The 18,540-nt window shown below is 41.3% G+C and overlaps 1 long non-coding RNA gene across 1 annotated transcript in view; it reads right to left on the bottom strand.

Moving 5' to 3' along the window:
- Window positions 1-18,239, bottom strand: part of LOC307220181 — a 53,861-nt gene extending 35,622 nt beyond the window's left edge. Inside the window, exons 1-2 of the long non-coding RNA XR_013840755.1 lie at window positions 18,199-18,239; window positions 6,467-6,556 (exon numbers count right to left, since the gene is read on the bottom strand). This is a non-coding gene — a long non-coding RNA (uncharacterized lncRNA). The remainder of the gene's footprint in view (window positions 1-6,466; window positions 6,557-18,198) is intronic.
- Window positions 18,240-18,540: the final 301 nt, after the last annotated feature.

The following is an 18,540-nucleotide window of genomic DNA, read 5'->3' on the forward strand; positions in this document are numbered from 1 at the left end:
CTCTCTCTCCCTTCCTTACATGCTTGTATGCCAATGTCTGTGACACATAGATAATTTATGAAAACAGAGTAGATGCTTTTAAATAATTAAGTAATAGATAATGTGAGGGTTTTATTCCAGTGACGTACAATGGCTTTTGAGAGAGGCCTGAGCCTGAGAGGGTTAGATTCTCACTTATTAGTAAAAAAAAAGAAGTGAAAAGTGAAAGGGGGAAAAAGGAAACTGAGGGGAGCTACTCAACTTGCACAGTGTAATTAACTAAATCAAGGCCCTTAAAGCCTTCCTGCGTTTTTGTAGCATATGTACTTCATCGCAGTCACATGATATCAGCAGCAGGCCTGTGGCAAAATGCCAGCTGATTGCCCCAGCCTAAATCACAAAGCGTCAGCACAGCCTATTCTCTCTAAATTACAGGGCAAACAACAACACAGGTAAAATTAGCCAAGGCACTAATTATACAGCACGAGTGTGTAAAGGCTATAGAATGATAAATGGCAAATGTGGAACATGTTGTGTCATATCATGTAATCTTTCTTGCCGCAGTGCTGGGAAACAAAAGGGAGAATTGTGTCTTGTTTGTCTAACATGCCCTTGATGCAAATTAGAAATCCTTCCCAATTAAGATATCGTTAAATTTCCTTTGTTAACAAATTTTAAACAATGAATTAAGTGGTTGGGGTGATCATTGTTCATCTAACAAACAATTAACACGATCTGAACCAGAGTTTGAAGAAACCCAAGAGCCTCTATTCCCCCAAGCTCCCTGCCTTTTCTTCTTCCTTCCTTTTACCCCCAAGCTCCTCTTGAAATGAGGCAGGGCACCTGGGAATGCTAACGCAGCACCTTCCAGACTAGAGCAAACTGTTCCTCAGAAGCGGGGCTGGAAATTCACGTGGGCCTTAATGGCATGTAACAGTTCAGAATGACTGCAGCTTCAGAAGAGCTCAGGCAGACAAAGCCACAGAGGCTGTTGCTGCACCTCAGATGCTCCACCTCTTCTCTGTGGAAGAACTTCCATTTGCAGTGGAGTAACTGTTCAATGGGGTTGCCAGATTCTTTGTCGGAGCTTGCTCCAGTGCTTCAAACAACAGCTTAATCCGCAGGCTGTAGTTTGGGTTCTTTTTGGTCAGTTGGCAACTCAGCTGCTCAACCTGATGTGCAGAGCCATCCTTGTCATTCGGTGATCCCAGGTTGAGCATTTAGGGTGCCTTCGTAGAAGAAATATTTTGTCCACATAGTGACAGGCCCAGGCTGGACGATGAGGAGTGGTGGGAGGTTCCAGCCAGAAACAATAATAATATAAGCCATGTTTAAAAAAGACAAGCCATGTTATTAACTAAACCATTCTTATGTATTTCACTCTGTCATATTTTTGGACACAGGTGCATTTATTTAGGTGAATGAATAGGACCCCAAACTAAAGGTTGTATGCAGGGTTCTGCGGACAATAAATCCACCACTGCTCTCTTCTAGAGAGCCCTTGCCAGTCATAGAGATGCTACTGGCCAGGTGGGCAAAATAATCTAGATGTGTCTGACTCTAGAATAGGGATGGTGAACCTGTGAGCTTCCAGATGTTGTTGGACTCCAACTCCCATCATGCCTAGCCAACGTGGACAATGGTCAGTAACATCTGGAGGGCATAGGTTGCCCAGCTCTGCTCTGGAACATATGAAACAACAGTAAAGAAGGGTGACTCTGATTACATGTGGAATTCACTTGCCCCACCACTGACTAACTACGACTTTTCTGCACCATTAGGATATGGAAGTGGGGGAGGAGGGTATTTCACATTTACTTTCATTTTCATTATTAGAGACCTTGCTTGTTTCACTGCTCCGTGCATCAGAAGCACATTGATTTCATTACCCACATTTGTTTTTGTTTCCATATATAAATTTTATAAAACAATCTATGAAATAAAATTAATTCACGGGTGTTGTTTTCTTTTTTTAACTTTCCCTGAGCTAATTTCAGAAGGCCGTTGAATCATGTGGTGGGCTTTCCTGGGAAAAATAAAAGGACTGTTGCCAGGATGAAGCCACCAAGAGGACCTACAGTGTCTCCTGAAAAGCGTCTGGGTGATAAATAGGTAACAAAAGCAAATTCAATTTGTTTTCATTTCTTCCTGATAGTGTTTTGTAATTAATAAAAATTGAACTGAGGAAATGATGCCTATTATCAGTGACCAAACAAGGGTTTCTGCCTTGTATGCAGAGTTACTCTGGCAAGAAATGTAAAATTAACAATTAGAAGAAGATTACTTCTGCCTGTGGACAAAACTTTTTCTCCTTATTGTCTGCTTAGTGGAACTGAAGTGAGACAATCAGATTAAGGGCTTCGTTCATTTACACTTTTTCTGATTAATCCCTCCTCTTCCTGATTATTATTGACAACATCAGAGTGTACAATAACCTTAACCTGCTTAGCTTTCATGAATATAAATGTCTCTGTCCATCAATCACATTTGCATTTGCAAAATGTCCTTCGTACAAGGACTTAGGAACTGGAAGGCAATCAATAAACATAACATTGGTTAGTCTTGATTCAATGAAAAAATGACCAGCAGGTATTTCAGAATGCATGCCTTCGGACTAACACACACACCTATAGTTTGTGTCTGTGTGAAAATAAAAAAAAGTGGGTCAGTGTGAATTGGAATGTCAGCAGATGAAGCATTCATTCAAAGTGGTTCACTGTGAACCTCGATCCAGCAAATGGCTATGTAGAGCAAATAAAAAATCCCTCAGGCTCAACATTGCCTTAACAGTTCTGCCAAACTCTTATATGATTCCCTGAAAACACTGTTTGTCATGAAATGTCAGTGTTTCCCAGACTTCTGATGCACCCTTTTCCCTATACAGTGGTACCTCGGGTTAAGTACTTAATTCATTCCGGAGGTCTGTTCTTAACCTGAAATTGTTCTTAACCTGAGGTACCACTTTAGCTAATGGGGCCTCCCACTGCTGCCACGCCACCGGAGCACGATTTCTGTTCTCATCCTGAAGCAAAGTTCTTAACCAGAGGTACTATTTCTGGGTTAGCGGAGTCTGTAACCTGAAGCGTCTGTAACCTGAAGCGTATGTAACCCGAGGTACCACTGTATTAACATGAGATGCACATTTGAAGGCTCGGAGTGTGCAGAATGATGCACTACCTGCCCTCAGACAGAGGAGCCAATTGTTTTGTGTGGGTCTCTACTGTGATATATATCTGGATTGAAAGCAAGTGAATGATCCAGTCCTCACACCAGATACAGGAACATCCTATCCCCTGCTGAAGACTGATTGGAAGCAGCCTGGTTCACACAGTTTCCATGAGGGGTGGGGCAGGGCAGGGGGAGAAAACCATTTATACCTCCCTGGATCCCTTGTGCTAAATAGAGAGGTGCCTTATTTGAGGCTAGACTATTTGTTGTCCACTTAGCCCAGTATTGTCTATTATAACCTCCAGCAGCTTCCCCTCATCACCTACTTCCTGATTCTTTTAACTCAGGGTTGGGGAATGTGTGACTCTCAGGATATAGTTGGACTCCAACTCCCATCAGTCCCAGATAACATGGCCAAGTCAGGTATGATGGGAACTGTAATCCAACAACCTCTGAAGTATTAGCAGGGTAGCTAAATTGCAGCTAGGAAGCCAACACCGTGTGCAATACTGACTCTTCTTGAAATTAAAACAATGTCCAAACACTTGTTAAAACATTCAAAAAACCTTTCCTTGCATAACATGACTAAAGAAGAATATATGCAAAGTATCGGCATTCACATCCTTATCCAAGCATGGGCTTATTTTTTCTTAGTTGAAGATTACAGCTTCTTCCTTAAACCTTGAAAGAAATGGAATAGGATACCTCCCATGTGACCAAATTTAACCAATCACACGAGAGTTACTGGAGAAAAATCCAGAATTAAACACAGAGTAATGCATGTAAGCATTCTCAATTTCAGTAAATTAAATCGCGGTACTTAACATGGAGGGCCTCAGGTTCCCCATCCCTGGAATTACCAGGGACTGAATTTGGGATCTTCTGCAGGAAAGCGTTTACCACTGAAATAGGTTCTTTCATCAAACTAGGAAGCACTTGCTTTTGTGAGGATGGATTATGACACACAGTTTCGGAATGGGTACAGTATACCAATACCACTCAACTTATTTTTCAATGTTGCGTCCATTCACGGTGAAGAGCCTTCCCAGTGAATAATGCAACATGCATTCTCATTCATTCTTGGGTAGTTCCAGTAAAGAATTCACAAAAACAAAGAGACAGTTACTGCTTAAGTCTAGCTTGACACCCTGACCTTATCTGGGACTGCTGTGCCAACAAACAGAAATAAAAAGGTGCAAATTAAAACCAATTATTATCAACCTGAAGCGTGAGATGGAACTGTGAAATTCCTGGCTTTTATCAGCAAAACCCTCTGTGCTTTCCTAATAGCAAACTGTTTGGCAGCCAAAGACATTTGTAACATAAATAGTAAAAAGTTTCCTTTCTTTCTTTCCTTTTGTGCGCGGATGGAGAGAAGAGGAATTAGCCATTTAATTATTTAAAGAGCGTGGGAGAAGCAAAAAGACTGACAAAAAAAGAGAGTGCTACTGTTTAAATTAGCAATTAGGAACTTCTCAGAGTATATATTTTAAAGAGAGAATATGCAAGCAGCATAATGTGCTTTTGAAGGTCTTGGCCTTTCTTAATTTAGCGTATGATATATAGAAGCTGTAGAGCTCCGTCTTGCTTCTGCATTGGTTTCAGGATGCTGGAAGGCAGCAGACTGAGAATCAAATCAAAACAAAACAAACAAACAAACCCACAAGATATGGGAAGAAGTAAAAGAACAAAGATATTAAAAAGCTTGGTGAGAAACTAAGTGAAAATGACAAGGTGTTGAGGACAACCAGGAATGGAAGCGAATGGAAGCAAAATATTCATGTACAACAGAGTAAGAGAACATTTTCCATCCATCTTTATAGCATGTCCTGGAGTTGTGATCGTATGCAGAAAACTCCTATACATACAGAGACTCATTTGGCTGGAGGGAGCCATTTGGGGCACCCATTTCTTTACACTGATGCAACATGCACCTAACTCTGGAACAGGGCTGAATCAAGAAATGCACTTAGGGTTTTGTTTTGTTTTCTGTTTTCAAAGGTCACATCATGAACATTGAATGTCCTTTCACAACCGCAACAGCCCATTAAAATCTGATTTAATTAATATCCCACTGTTAATAAAACATGTTGATCAATCAAAGTCTCTTTCAGATCTAAGATGGTGGCATGGTCATGATCTGGACTATAAGATAATTATTCCCCTCCCTATCCCGAGCATCTCTGCGGATGCAAAGGTATGTCTAAGGTCTCTTTCTTGTTCAGAATCATTCAAGCATGGAAAAAGTGGATACAGAGAAGTTTTTCTTCCTTTCTCATAATACTAGGACCTGAAACCATCCAATGATACTGAATGTTGGAAGTTTCAGGACAGATAAACGGAAGTATTTATTCACATAACACTATGGAATTCGCAACCACAAATAGTAATGGCCACCAGCTTTGACGGCTATAAAAGGAGCTTAGACAAAGTCCTGGAGGATAAAGCTATCAATGGCTATTAGTTCTTTTTCTACTTGTAGTGTTACAGACAGAAAGCTTCTGAATACCAGTTAATGGGATGCCACAAGTGGGGAAAGCACTGTTGCCCTAAGGTTCTGCTTGTAGCCTTCCCAAGGGCATTTTTTCAGCCACTGTAAGAATTCAGGTTCCTATTAAAGGATTGGGCCCATTCTCCTCTGGCCTCTTTCTACATTTCTGTAGACCTCTTGTAATTATTTGAAGATTTTCTGGTGTTTGAGTGTCAGATAATTAGAAATGAGGTGAGAAAATGCAGAGGGGACTTTGAAATCCTTTTGTGCTGCCTGCACTCCAGCAGAGCTGTGCCTTTTTTTGGGGGGGGGGTGTTTTTTAATCCTTTGTAATTTCATTCCTCTTATTCAAATGATCCCATAAGCCACTTTTAAGAAATGGTTCAAATGTCAAAATTTGGAGATCTATAGGGTGCCTGTAACAAATTTGGGCAAATGGAAAAGGCTGCTTTGCAGGGTGAGGAGTACAGACTGTTAATCAAGAGGATAAAAAAGATTTGTTGCAAAGTTATTAGAAATCAGCCCTCCAAGCTAAACCTACTTGAACTTTATTCTGGACATTTTAACGGTGATAACAATGTTGAGGCAACTTCTGTCCCGGCTTGCTGCCAAGCCCATCCATGTCATCTGCAAATGAGGTGAACCTTGCCTGACACACAAGTAGCAGCAGTTGGTTGAACAAAAGTGTAAAGATTTGTTTTTAAAGGCTAAAATGGGCTGTACTGAAACACTCTCTTTTTTAAAAAAATATTTTGGTTATTCACTTGACAATGTCTTGTGAACTTTGCATTTGCAGGCTCTTTCCCAACTTTAAAGAACATTTTTTACCTTCCTCATTCCAGTGATGGTCAAGACCTGGGCTGTCACTGATGAATGCTGCTTCAATACCAGTCTCCCTTCTGAATAGCAGGGCTGAGCCTATAATGAAGTGGAATGAGACATTTGTCTCAAGTGACAGGCATAGGAGTGGAAGATTAGTGTCCCCTTGTTTTCCCCAACACACACTGATATACAGCAGGGGTACCATGAGTTCCATGCCACTATTGAAGTCTTCTCCTAGCACTCAAGAAGCCTGTGAGCCCAACCACTCACTGCCCTCTTGGTCATGAACTGGTGATGGTACTTACTCTGAGGGACAGTTCAGTCAGTAGAGCATGAGATTCCTAATCTCAGTGTTGTGGGTTCAAGCCCCACCCTGGGTGAAAGATTCCTGTACTGCAGGGGGTTGGACTAAAAGATCCTTGTGGTTCCCTCCAACTATACAATTCTATGATTCTTTCATCCCTTGAAAAGTAGAGTTGAAGGAGGCAGCAGAAAGAATGGTCATCTTCTCCATTTCTTCTTTCAGCTCTATGTGCCCATGGACCTAGAAAACTTGATGGCCCCTTATATACACAATATCTATACACATACAGGCAAAGGACAAGGTGCCCCTCCCCTCCAAAAAATGCAAAAGTCAAAAGTACAGACAGTTGAATCACTGTAGGAACATCAGCCTACAGTGCACCTGAGGGCAGCATACTACTTTAGTGGGTTCTGGGGGAGTTAGTAGGTTGCTGCTGCTCTTGGCTATGCCATTAGAAGCTGCCATTTGAGGTAGCCACCTCGTAGTCTAATGGTAGAGCCGTCCCTGAGAGAGACACCTACAACCTTCCCCCAGGAAGGTTCTTTATTATAGGCAGGGAAGAGCATTCAAACACGCAGGCCTTCAACTATAGTCTGAAATAGTGTAGCCTAGCAAAAATACCGCCCCATGCGACTGCTCTGATAATTGGTTTATCTGCTCTAGAAGTGCAGGAGTACGATAAACCAGTTGTTTTCAGCATAGGTCTTTAATATTTTACTCCTCCTGTCATGAAGCAAATAAACAAAGATGACTCGAATATGATAATAAAATGAATTCAGAATGCACAGATGCACAAACAATTTACATAAGCAGAATGGGAAAATAAATCCTGAATTCAAGCAAACAAAATACTCCAGAGAAATATAAAGTGGCAGCGTGTGTGTGTGTTTGTGTATACACATAGTACATTTGAAATATAACTCAGTATGAACACTGAAAAAGTAATTAAATATGGCCTATTTTGTATGCTGAACCAGAAATGTTGGCTTTTCAAAATTGAAAAGAGGATGTAATGGTTTGCTGAACAGCACCTGTGGACACTGAAGAGTGTGGCCTGTTCTGTGAAAGGAAATGGTCAAATGTGTATGGGGAGAGAGAAACAAAAGGAAGGCTTATTGCTGTAACTAATATGCAACCACAGGACCACCGTGCCAGAGGTAACACACACACAAAATTACAAGGACACTGAGCAAATTCATTAGCTACACCAGCTCCAAGTTATTTATTACCAGTTTTTTCTGAACTCTTGGCCAAAAGCACTTAAGGCACATATTTCAGTTTCTAGTTAGGTGGTCCTGGAAGCTCAGCTTCACATTTGGAGTTATGAAAAAAATATATATGCAAGAGGACAGAGCAAAACAAACAGATACCACAAAAGAAAGGCATGGATATTATGTTTTGCTCGGTCCTCTTGTTTAGAGAAATAAGCATATTTGCACTTTAAAAACTGGCCTGGCCTGTCCTGTTTCCAAAATGTAATAGCATTCTGGTGACTCAGCATATGTCATTATGCAATCTGCTTTCTTTCTCCTGCTAATCCTTGAGTCGTCAGAGTTAGGAATGGTGTCTTGGAAAGGAAAAGAGGTTCCTTTCCCCTGAAAAGTGAAGCTGTGGCTGTACCTTAAGACTTAATCCTGTGAGCTACTTTTCAACAACACCAGCTCACAGGATCCTGCGTAAAGAGAATTCTGCTACTGGCACAAAGGCATAATTTGCGCCGCTTCCCCGGTGCTGGGAACTGATCCAGGCATTTTCCCCAGCTGCTGTGCTGCACACGGAGCTTACTTTGGCTTTTGTTAAATCCAGGGAATTTTGCAGTGGCCTCTCACACAACACCCCGAGAGCCTATATTGTATGTAACATATATCAAAGGTACCAAGATGTCTCTGATTACCAGAATATACCTCCCCATTTAAAAGAGTACAGTTCCCTAGAAGCCCAAAGGATGGGTATTACATACACACTCCAGACAGCTGCAGCTCGTTTTACCATGTTTATCTTTGAAATCTAAATGTACTAGAACGAAACCAGAAAAGGCAAACCTGCAATCTGGAATATTGCCTCTGATTATTGTTTTCATAATGCTCTAACAGCTAGGACAACTTTCTTCAGGAGCACCAGGGCATATACAGAGCTCATTTTTGCAAGAAAAGGCCTCTCGTTCACCACCGAAGCCATGCTCCCACAGGGTTCAACCCCTGGCTCCTCCCAATGTCCTGGCATCGCGGTATGACATCATGCATTGCTTGTACAACTCCCCCCCCCCCGTCTCCCTCGCAAGTTGGCACCTTTACGGCAATCTTACGGTAGGCAAATACATAAATACATTCCTTTTCTCCCCAGGCTTTTGGCTAATTAATCAATCTACAGCCTTTTAAACTGTGTGGTGGGATACTGTTTTCGTCATTATGTTACGCATTTTTGTGTTTTTATATTGTAAACCGCCCTGCGATCCTCGGGTGGTGGGCAGTAGAGAAATTAAATAAATAAAATTATGTGCAGGTTGCACAGATATGTAAATAAAATAATATATCCGAAAGGCACCACAGTCTGCAGTGACCTTAATTCCAAGGAAACCCTGGCTAAGCGCCGAAACCCCAAAATCTCTCACTGCTCAGACATTGGGCTGCATGCACCAGAGAGCCCACGTTAATGACATCTTTAAGGAGCACCTCACCACCTATTCTAGACAGTATATTTCTAGAATAAGGTAAATAGGAACAGCTTGAGCATATGGAATTGCAAGGAATAAATGTGCTTGGGCTCTGTAGAACATTTAACTGCTCATTATCTCTCTCCTCTTTTTACACACACACACACACACACACACACACACACACACCTTTTCCAATTTGCACTTATGTTCACAGGATCTGCTTTTTCATCTTACAACAAATGATGGCTTCTGGAACCAAGATTAAAACAAGTACCAGCAAGTGGAAAGTCTCCTAATGAGGCCTAATTGTTATTTAACTGAAAACCTATGTATAACCTATTCCCTGTCCCCACCCCCCACCCCCCAAAAAAGATCATTTAATTCCACAAAACATTAATTACATCCTGTCATACAAATGTCTACAAGATACACGCTGCTGCAAAAAGGAATTAAATAAGAGCCATGTTAACAAGGTTTTTAAAAAGTGCCTTCAGTTTCCACCCACCTACTCACCCCCCCCCCACACACACCTTTGAAAACACTCAATTTGGAAATACAGCTTTGCTAGGATTTACATACGCAGGTCTGGCAACTCTGTCATATTTACTGGAAGCATGACAAACGAAATGTTGAGGTTCTCTCGCAGAATGCAAATTGTTTGCAAACATAGCTGATCCAGGGAAATGAACAATTTCCATCTCCCTGGCCTGATGCAAGATGATCTGAGTAGACTAAGACTGCTCAGGTAATTAAACTGGACCAAATTAACAGCAGGATTAACAGCCCGTGGGTTGTATCCAGCTAAATGATATCTAGAACAGACTCATGGCAATTAATAAACCTAAGTTAGTCATGTCCACTAATTTTAATGGGTTTACTCTGAGTAGGATTAACATTGGCTAGGACCCCATGATTTCAGTAACCCACAGCTTCTTGCATATTGCATTTAGGCTGGTTTCTTCACATACCTGGAAATGGGCTCTAGCTTCATATACCATAGGGGTGATATTACACATTTTATATATATCACAACCCTCAGAAACCCCCAGCTTCAGAAAGGCAAAATTCAAAACTTGGTTGCATATGGGGGGGATTTGCGGAGCTGCTACAGGGTGTGGCTTGCAGGAGGGTGCTTATGTTATGAGAGAAAAATGACTTATCTTCTCAGTTTACGCCAATAAAACTCAGAGACAAGAGGAGTTAGGAGTCTATTGTTGTTTATTGCTAGGCAATAGGTTACAGTCGAATTGTTTCGCAAAACTGCAACCCTGCCCAAGGGTGGTATTTATAGCATTTCAAACAAAGGATTTCAATTTTCACCAATCATGTACATCATTACCTCATTTCATGTATAATACACATGCACAATAAGCGTTAGCAATTTCTGCTAATTCAGCTCTGATTCCCAGCGCTTTCTGTTAAACTTCTAATTTCTGTTACATTGTGTTAGTATGCATGTTGGGAACCTGTTTTACGTGTAGCCATTTGCACCATGTATCAATTCATGTTCTAGCTTATGAGCTGTATCTTTGTAATTCACATGTTAGCTGTACTTCTGCCCCAATGGGGGGCAGCAACTTGCAAAATCTTCAGTTTCATAAAGCAACAGATTACCATAACTTCTCTATTAGAAGCACACTGAAGGATTTATAGGGGTTCACATTATCATATTTATTGTGGCCCTTTAGGCCACCACCAAAGTTACATAGGACAGGGCCTTCACAGTGCTGGCCCCTCAACTTCCTTAGAGAAATATGATTGTTTCTGCCTTTAGTTCTATTGGCGCAAATAACTTCTGCACATGCGATGTAACTTCCTCTCCCTCTGCTGTCTCCTCCAGCTGCCCTGCGTGCAGTTCAAAGCCAGTTTCACTAGTTTGGGGATCTTCTGGAGCACCCCTTGAGAGTGTGTAGAGGGAGGAGAGGAAACTGAAGCCCTGTTGCTCCAGTGGAACCTTGTTGGCACAGCACAGGATACAACCCAGTGTTTATAACTGGCCAGGTTAAACAAGAGACAATTATGATGACTCAGCCCTTCAGATTCTTAACTCCACAACCAGGGCAATCCGAGGGAGACTATCTGGAAGCAGTTTCTCTAATTGTGGCTTGTTTAGTTTGGCCATTTTAATGGCCAACCTAGTCTGACTTGGCTCCCTTTAGAGCTCTTGCACCTCGGAAACAGCTGAGCGGGCTGTCCTTTTTCCTTTGTTTTTGCTTTGTTTGGTGGAGAAATTTCTGTCTGAATCAGATAGTGCTTTTATTGCTTTCAGCAAGGATAATAAAATAGTACAAAGTTAAGGCATAAATGGCAGAATACTGTTATAGAGTCATGCAGAATCTCCACCAGCTAGGAATTGGGCGTCTTGAATATCTTGCTGGCTACAGGTTGGGGGGAATTTGGAAAAGAGGCCCACAGTGATCCCCCTTCCTGACTGGGCCCAATGCACAGTGAGTTTGGGGGATTTCACTTGTTTTTACAGAGTTTTCTAAATTATTGATTTGCTAGCCACACAAGTCTGTTCAGAGGGGGCATAGCATATTTTAAATAAGAAAGAAAGAAAGAAAGAAAGAAAGAAAGAAAGAAAGAAAGAAAGAAAGAAAACTTTGTGCAGCTGCCCAATTTCTTGCCCTCTCCATTTCAGCCCAACTCACAGAGAATGACCTGTTATTCACAGTGTTTCTGGCTCCTGCAGAATTTAACACGTCCTTTAAGTTCCCCTGCTACTGATGCTTCCCATCCTGAGATTTGCAAAGACTGTTAACATAATAGGAACCAGTTGTGAAATTGGATGGGTAGAGAATTAACACTAACAGCCCATTTCTATGCGAATTGACTGAAAGTAGATTCCACTGCGTTCCATGGGACTTACTTACTCCTCTCCCTTGCTTTTAGCTGCTGAGATATGTTTTAGGCTCTACCTTTATTCTCCGTTTTAAATAGAAATTTTTGTGTTGTTTTGTGGCTTTTTTTTTTATTTGATTCTCAACTGTACCACTGTTTTGTTGTAATCTGCCCAGGGCCTTTATGATGAAGGGTAGGTAATAAGCCCAATCAATCAATCAATCAATCAATAATTTTATTTATACCCTGCCCTCCCCGGCCAGAGCGGGGCTCAGGACGGCTAACACCAATAAAATCACAGTAAAAACATAATACGGGGGGAAAGAGGGGGGGCAATTTAAAATATAGGTTAAAATGCAATTTAAAATGTAGCCTCATTTTAAAGTAGCTGATAATTCAAGACCATAAGGGAGGGGAAACATAAGGGTCAGACTGAGTCCAAACCAAAGGGCAGGTGGGAACAGCTCTATCTTGCAGGCGCTGTGGAAAGATGTCAAATCCCGCAGGGCCCTAGTTTTTTGTGACAGAGCATTCCACCACGTCGGGACCAGTGCTGAAAAGGCCCTGGCCCTAGTTGAACCCAATCTAACCTTCTTGCGTCTTGGGACCTCCAAAGTGTGGACCTTAAGGTCCTTCGTGGGGCATACCAGGAGAGGCGGTCCTAGATACCTCAGTCCTAGGCCGCATAACAAATAATAAGTGAGCAAAGGGTTGCACACTTGACGAGGAAAAAACATTTTAGCCGTAAGGACATAAGATGAGTCTGCAGGATCAGGCCAGTGGCATCCTGTTCTCACAGTGGCCAACCAGATGCCTGTGGGAAGCCTGCAAGCAGGACCTGGGTGAAACAGCACTTCCCCCCACCACCACTTCTGATTCCCAACAACTGGTATTCAGAAACATACTGCCATCAACAGCGAAACATAACCATCAAGGTTAGTAGCCACTGATAGCCTTGTCCTCTACAAATGTCTTTTAAAGCCATCCAAGATGGCGGTCATCCCTGCCTCTCAGGGCAACAAATCCTATAATTCAACTATGTGCTTTATGAAAAGCAATTTTCCTTTGTCTGCCCTGTTGTTTATCCTCCACCATTCTGCTTCACTGGATGTCCCCGAGATCTCGTGTCACGCGAGAAGGAGGAAAAACTTCTCTTTATCCAATTTCTCCATATAGAGCCTTACTTTGTACACCATTTGTTACTTAGCTTAGAGGTAGGAGTGGGGAAGAGATAAATTAAGCCTGTATAAAGTGATGCTACCACTGCTCTGGGAGCCCAAAGTAAAACACATAGCTCGCATATCATTGACATGTTGTGGCTCTCCACCTGGATGCTCTTGAAACTATTTCAGGTTCACTAGAAAGTATTCCTAGGGGTGACAGAAATCAGAACAGCAACCTATTCCGTTTCAGGAACTTTCAGCTCGACTTAATTAAACACAGGTGCAGGCAAGATACAACAGTGCCCCATCTTTTGCATGTTCCTAAGCACTTCCCAGCATTTGAATAAATCTATGTTCAAAATGTCTTCAGAATTATTTGGTGGGGAAATGTCATGCTGGGCAAAGGAATCGTCTGAAAAGGTATGCACAAAATATGTGTATCTCTTCCCTCGGGGATATCTTCACCTGTTGCTCATTACCTGATTTGTTTCCTTGCGATGAACTCCCAATTCACCAAGGCTGTCCTCTGAGCATGTGCAACAGCTGCCTGAAATGTACACACCACAGCTTAACCACTGCCTCCTTTTGCAATTGGATGGAAGTTGATATGAGGGAAAGCACAACAAGCAAGAGTTCTTCTCAAGAATCTACAGGATACTTATGGATTGTGGCTAATGTCATGTGTTGAACACCAGTGGGGGGTGGGGAGCCAGAGTAACCAGGAACAGGTACACAGCCAGGAATATAATAATTGCCCTGCCAGAATATATCAAGAGTTAGTCTATTCCAGTACTCCAGCAGTGGCCGGTTATATGCTGGGGAAAGCTCACAGACGGGGCATATTTACCCCCAACATCCAGCACAGAAAGGTATAATGCTCTAATCATGAATGCTCCATTTGGCGTGTCATGGCTAATATTCTTTGATAGATCTGTCTTCCGTTGCATCCCAGGCCGCTTTGGCAATATGTGATTCTGGAAAATCACATGGCATGCTTTAGACCCTCCCATATGAACTGCCTGATTCTAATGTTATCAGACAGTTGAGCATGGGCAAGGATGTGGATCAACAACCACCCCACTTCTGAAAAGTAAGAATTGAAGGGTGTCCATCCAAGGCTGCTATGAGATGTTTTATGTACAAGACAATAAAACATCTGGAGTCAGATTACACAGGCTGCTTAGTCTTTTTGAAAGTACATTTTCATCAAGACGTTATTGTTTTTTAGTATCAGCATAAATATTTCTTTATCCTGCAACTGCTAATTATATCAACATAAACTTAATTTGTAGTGATAATCACAGGGCTAATTTTGTAATGCTGCCAAACCTCATAACCAACACTTTGAGGCATCATGTAAATCCAGCCATTAGCAATCACGTAAATGCTCCCATTACCCATTACTGATATTGGCTAAAGAACTTTTTAATTGACTTCTTAAAATTTATGGCAGATGGTGCAGCCTGTGAGCTCGGATCCAGAGAGCTTTTTTTCATTATTCTTTGGCTTGTAAGTGTTTGGATGCCAGACATTGCATGTTGCACAATGCAATGTTTTAGGCTCAACACAAAATGAGAATTTGGAATCGGTAATATGAATCTGTAGCATGTGAAACAGAACCTCTTACCATCGGCACTCTGTTTTAAAAAACATTAATGCAAAACATAGTATGGATGAAATACATCTCACAGCACTCTATCGGAATAAACATGACTAGTTCGTTGGCTTGGGAATGCTTTGCACAAAACCTCATTTAAAGATTATGAGATGTTCTTCTGATCATTGCCACAACACCTTTACTCACTTACACTTGGCTCCATGAGTCAAGTTGTCTCCTTATTCCCCCAAACACACACTCCCCCCCCCCACATTCCAGAGACATAAACGGGATGAAGGACCCCTTTGTGCTGCATTAGCTTCCAATACGGTTTTGCACACTTTCCCTTGGCACCAGGATAATTGGCTTCAGGCACACATACACAATGAGGCCAGGCAAGCCGAGAAAGGCGAGCTGATGCTGGAAAACAAGGCTGTGTTGCAACCAAGTTACTGCTATTTCCCGCCCGCCTGGTAAATGGATTAAAATGCAAGTTTTTAGTCGGAAATATTTTGAGATGTGGTATATGTACCCATGCATGGGTTGTGCAAAATAGCTTCCAGTTGCACCCTTCAAAGGTATAGGGAATTGGCCACAGGAGGGGAGAGCCAGTTGGAGTGTTATTAGACTGGGAGTGGGATGCTCTAGGTTCAAATACCTTTGCGGCCACAACGCGCAATGATTGAGCCATTGGTTGGGCCATTGCCATCTCTCGGCTTAACCTACCACACAGTGTGGACACAATGTGGCAGGAGGAAGAACCCACCAACTTCACCTTGAAGTCCTTGGAGGAAGGTTGAGGTAAACATGTAATACATAAGGTTATTCAGGTTAATTCTGACTTGGTTATTTTTTATAAGCATGTTGACTAAGATGTTCTGGCCTCATGAAGCATGGACACCCTGAGTGGCATCAGACAAGTCATTAGCTTGTCTAAAGTGACTAATTTTGCATTGACTAACTTTGTGAGGATTACGTATCAATGTACACAAAGCTCTTTGGATTTTCAAAGTGCTCTACCCCACCAGGGGTGCCCATCTCGCTCTAAGGATTGTGGGAGCCTGCAGCTGCAACATGGACATGCAGCATCACATGGTGCGTGTGATGTCACTTCCTGCCACATCAGGATTCCCATTATCTGGGACTAGAGCTACAATCCTAAATTCAGTTAATGGGGAGCAAATCCCACTGGACATGCTGGGGCTTACTAATGAGTAAATATGCTTAGAAGTGTGCTGTAAATATGACAGTAAAATAATGCTCCGAACAAACATTTTCAGAGAACCTATTGAGCACCTTGATTTGTTTGCAAGGAGGCTAGACAATGTTAAATAATAATATACATAATATACTATAATATAAAAACACAGTGAGACAGCAAGTGTTTTACTACAGTTTATGCATTTCCCCAAACACTTTCCTTATTGCTAAATAAATAAATAAATCCAATTTTTTGCAGAAGTGGGTTTGTTGTGCAAAACCTCCCAGTTGGCTTTAACCTGGATTTGCTGATACGTGATTGAATCCCACCCAAAAATAGTGACAGTCTGGAGGTACACAATGTCTGATAGTTGTGAATCCTTCAACTGCTGCTTGAAAAACACAAAAAGAAAACCAAAAATAATATATTTGTCATTTTTATGAGTCCCTGCTTTTCCTAGACTGGAGCCATCATCTCATTCCCTAGTTAGGCTTAGTCAGTATTTAGACTGGAAAATCTAACAGGCATGAATATACTGCCTCAGGAACTAACATATCTGTGTGATTTGGGCTGTAGCATTGATTGGTAAAAAAGCTTAAGGCTTACTTGATAAACTGAGTGCTGAAATATGAAGCAGAAAATATTTATTTCATTAAAAGAAAGACTCTTTTCACCACAACATGACCTTAAAATGGAGAAATTCAGGAGCTAAGATTGAACAATCTAAGAGTTCTTAGTTCCACAGCATGAGGTACCCTACAGTATCATACTAAAGTTATTAGGTTTGAAATGTTGAAGGCATCCAGCAGGAGGGGAGAGCCAGTTGGAGTGATTTAAATTACTCAGAAATCATTTTAGAAATACGTTAATGTATAACTTTGCTCAAAAGACACAGAATATTGTTATGTGAGGTACATCATTTCCACAGAGAATATGTACTGCAGTTTTGTATTTGAGCACTGTGCATGAAAAGTAATAATTAAACACATTTCCCCTTTTTAAGAAGTCCCTCTGATCACAGACATCCCCCCTTTTCTTTTAAAATAATTGTATTAGTTTAAAACAGGTTTTCATTAAGAAGAAGATAGATCATAATTGTTAGAAACTAAGTTTCAGGAAATGGTGCAATTTAAGGGCTCTTCCAGATGTAGTTTCTTCAGAGGAACTAAAACATCCAGTTATAATCTTTCCACTGTGGAGAAATCACTGTTTGTCACAACTCAAAGCACCAACCCAAGAAGCTGGAAAGTGGCAATTCTGATGTGAGCAACCACAACTGTTCAAGTCTTTTGCTTTTGTGACTGTTTGCTGTGCTAGTGCCACAAGCAACTGTTTCAATATGAGCCTTTTAGGGATGGGGAGAAATTCGATCTGGCTCACTATTCAGGTGAACTTCCTGAATTCACATTTTCCAAAACAAGATGGGCACTGAAACACAGCCATCCTTCAAAATTCACACTTCTCTGAATTTTGCAATGCACTTCTCTAGCCAAGTAATGTAGAAAAATTCATAAACCAGATTAAATTGTGCATATAAATGCAAATATAGCTCTTTTTTAAAAAAAGGTATCCAGGTGCATTACAATAGGGGAAACTGCTTTGCTCACATGTGTATGTTAGGAGAAATCTGCAATACAATGCTGATGAATTTTCACGAAAGCTTACAAAAATTGCAAACCGGTGTGGCTATGTGTAGAACTGAATTGAAAAATGAGAAACTGAGATAAACCAAAATGTATAAATACGCATATCCCTACTGACACTGAAAAATGTTGTGAACAACCCTGCGAGTTTTCTTTTCTCTCTCCTGTTTTTCTAAGTATGTGTTTACCTTTTCTCTGACTGAAAACTCTTAGGGTTAACAGGGATAAAATGAGGGGGAAATAGCAACCTCACTTATTCACTTTCTCCAGATGTTACAACAGGGCAAGTAGACTCCTGGTTTCCAGATCCCATTGGAGGTTTCCAATATTTACCTTGAAATAGCAATGCTTCATAATGAGCCAGATTGTAGTCAATGAGGCCCACTCTGATAAACTCACACTGGTAGCTGCTCCAAGATCTCAAGGGAAACTATTTCCTGAGATCCTTTCAGATGAAGATGCCAGAACTAAATCTGGGACTGTCTATGTGTATTATTTTCACCACACTATGGGTCCTACTTAGGAATGAACAGACCCACCCAGCCTAAGGTCATCCTGTTGCATTTCTGTGCAGATTTTAGTGCAGAAATTCAAATGTTAACAAAAGCACTTATAAGACAGTATCTATTTTTTAAAAAAAAATCTGTTATAAAGCTTTAGCAGAACTTTTCCAGC

This window comes from Podarcis cretensis (genome assembly GCF_951804945.1).
Source record: "Podarcis cretensis genome assembly, chromosome: 7".
Classification (NCBI taxonomy): Eukaryota; Metazoa; Chordata; class Lepidosauria; order Squamata; family Lacertidae; genus Podarcis; species Podarcis cretensis.